This window comes from Chrysochloris asiatica, unplaced genomic scaffold, assembly GCF_000296735.1.
Source record: "Chrysochloris asiatica unplaced genomic scaffold, ChrAsi1.0 scaffold00030, whole genome shotgun sequence".
Classification (NCBI taxonomy): domain Eukaryota; kingdom Metazoa; phylum Chordata; class Mammalia; order Afrosoricida; family Chrysochloridae; genus Chrysochloris; species Chrysochloris asiatica.
In genome coordinates, this window is record NW_006408548.1 from 8,090,710 (window position 1) to 8,094,308 (window position 3,599).

Sequence of the window (3,599 nt, forward strand, 5' to 3'; positions counted from 1 at the left end):
AGCAACTAATACAACAGCACCACCTACTGACCACTTTACCACAAAAGGAACCTACACTTCCTTATGGCAGGTTCCTGGGAGCAGAAGTTATTGCTGTTTCCAAGGATTTAAATGAAAACACAGCTTTTGAAATATTATAGATTCTATTTCATCATTAGTGTAAAGATACCGGTTACAAAAAAATAAATAAAAGAATTGAATACTCTGAAATTAAGTTTGTTGTTGTTGTTGTTAAGTGCCATCGAGTAGGGTCCAACCCATAGAGACCCTGAACAGGGTTTCCGAGGCTGTAAATCTTTACGGGAGCAGAAAGCCTCCTCTTTCTCCCGCGGAGCAACTGGTAGTTTCGAACTGCTGACCTTGCGATTTGCAGCCCGATTCGTAACCAGTACGGTACCAGAGATTATTTTTCACTTCAGTGCACTGGACTGCGAACCACAAGGTCAGAGATTTAAGCGAATCAGAAGTTTCTGGGAGAAAGATGAGCTTTCTACTCTTGCAGATGTTTACAACCTTGAAAACCCTTACAGGGTCACTATGAGTTGAAATCGATTTGAAGGCACTGAACAACACCAATAACCTCTGAGAAACGGCTAATAGAGTTTTCTTCATCAACATCCCTAAAGGAAAGATAGATAGAACATAAACTTTATTGAAAGTATTGGGAGTTGATGGCGCACTCACTAGTTCTTGTAGAAACTAAACTATAAAATATTTATGATTCCAATATATAAGTATGAGATCAAGTTACCATGGTTATTCCATATATAAGGGACACTGTTATAAATGTAACTTGCTTCTGCAAACTTCAGTCTTCTTTCTCCTACATTTTGTTGTTGTTGTCAAGTGCCGTGGAGTCTGGTCCTACTCATAGCAACCCTTTATAGGGTTTCCAAACAGTGGTTGGTGGGTTTGAACCACCAAACTTGTCATTAGTAGGCTGGTGCTTATCCTACAGTGCCACACCAAAACTCCATACCTTTACATTTCCAATCTTTATATCTTGATAAAACCAAGGATATTTTACCTTATGTCTATGAATGCATTTTAGGAAGCTCCCAAATGCCCTGATATTTAAAACAAAAATTCTGTGATAATAATATCTTTTTGAAGGAACCCTAGTAGCATAATGGATTCTGAATTGGGCCACCAACTGCAAGATCAGTGGCTCGAATCTACCAGATGCTCTGAGGGAGAAAGATTCAGACTTTCTACTCCTATAAAGATTCAGAACGCCTATACAGGGTCACTATGAGTCTGAACCAACTCAAGGACTGAACGTCATTTAACAACAACAACATATTGACAAAGGAAAGAATGAAAGAGACAGTAGAACAGAGGGAAAAAGAGAGAAAAGGAGGAGAAAATGGAAAGGAGAAAGAGGGAAGGAAAGGTGAAAGAGATCCATTGCTCTAAATCAACTCTGAAACAATATGGCTAAAGTTAAATTCAGTCTTTTCCGTTAGTCTTATTCCCTTATAATCTTGATATTTTTGTTACATGTCATGGAATCTGACTCATTGTGACCTTATATAGGGTTTCCAAGAAGCAGTTAGTGGGTTTGAACTGTGGACCTTATGCTGATCCTACAGCACTACACTAGGTTTCCAACCTCTGTATTTTTGTTGTTGTTGTTGTTAAGTTCCGTCGAGTCTGTTCTGACCCATAGCAACCCTGTACAGTGTTTTCAAGGCTGTAAATCTTTACGGGAGCAGAACACCTCATCTTTCTCCCGCGGAGTGGTTGGTAGTTTCAAACTGCTGACCTTAAGGTTCGCAGCCTGATTCATAACCACTATGCTACCAGAGCTCCTTAATCTCTGTATTAGTCAGGGTTGTATTAGAGAAATAAACCTAGTAAGTAAATATATGTTTACATCCTTACAGAGAAAGAAAGGCTTGAAGGAATTGAGGAATTGGTTTTCACAATTGTGGGATCTGGCTTGGCAAGTACTAGATCCTTAGGGCACTCTGCAAGCAAGATTGAAAACTTTTGTTCAGGAGCTAACTCTGCAGTTTACAGGGAAATTCTTTCTTCTTCAGAAAAACATCAGTTTTGCGCTTAAATGTTTTTCACTGACTAGATGAGACCCACTCAGATTATCAAAAATGATCTTCATTAAGAGTTAACTAACTGTAATTGTTATAGCAGTTTTGGGTTCGAGAGTGCCACAGCAGCTCTTGATCCATGGTCTTGGAAGAAACTGAGGCCACTTAGAGAGGTGAAGCAGAGTTTCAGATTTTATTAAGCTGACTGGCTCAGAGCTGCTAATTTCTCCAGATTCTGAGTGCCGAATGGAGGACAAACATGGACTTATATGGGGTCAGAGTCAGGGAGGGGCTAGGGTGCTGACCTGTTTGAGGACAGGAGGGAAACCAGGGGGAACCTGATTAACATTCTAGCTTGTTTCCTGGGGGGGGGGGGGTGGAAGAAGGGGGGTATTGGTCCCATTCAGTAACCTGATTAGCATTTGCGGGCAAGAGACAGTTAATGTTTCTACCTTTTCCTGTTCAGTTAATCACATTTAAAAGATACCTTTATAACAATACCTAAATTAGTATTACAATAACTATGAACAGGCAGGCCTGCCAAAATGGGTGCTGGCCCCTGTGTCCCCCAGGCTCATAGCTCATTCCTATAGCAAATTTACATTCCAGGAAATAAACAACAGACCACCTCAGTCTCACGTGATTACCCAGGCTAATCTCGTGCTTCTGACCCACCTCTGGGAGGGAACAAGGCCCCAAGCTAATGTTTACCTTCTTCCACTTCTATGAAGGCTCACTTGTATGCTCATACATCCTTCCCCACCATATATTTGAACCAACCAATCCCAGGTAACCCTGTGAAGCTGTTGGTCCTCACTTACCAATGCCAAAGGAACTCATGTATGGACCCCTATTCCCCATAAAATATCCTCACACAAGGAAGACAGAGCTCAGCCACTGGATACAAATCTGCTGAGCCATGTGCTAGCACAATAAAGCCCTTCTTTTGTTACAACCTGTGTGGTGTTGGCAACTCCTTCAGAGCAACTACGGTAACAACTGTGTACTACATCCAACTGTTGTATGGGAGAAAAATGAGGCTGTTTACTACCTTGAACTACCACTCGTCTGTCAGTTTCTCATACTGTGGTGGCCTATGAGTTGCTGTGATAAGATGAAGACAGAGTAGGAAGAAGGAGTGACAAACTACTTCCAAATACTTTTAGTCCCTGGAAACCTTAAGAATAGCAGAGAAACACTGTCAGATATAGTGCCAGAAAATGAGACCCTCAGGTTGGAAGGCACTCAAATTGCGACTGGGGAAGATCTGCCTCCTCAAAGTAGAGTTGACCGTGATGACACAAATGGAGTAAAGCCCGAAGGACCTTCATTTGCTGATGGGGTACAACTCAAAAAGAAGAGAAACAGCTGTAAATAGCCATTGAAAATAGGAACATGGAATGCACAAACTATGAATCTACAAAAATTAGAAATTGTCAAAAATGAAATGGAACGCATAAACATCGATATCTTAGGCATTAGTGAGATGAAATGGACTGGTATTGGCCATTTTGAATCTGACAACCACATGGTTTACTATGCCAGGAATGA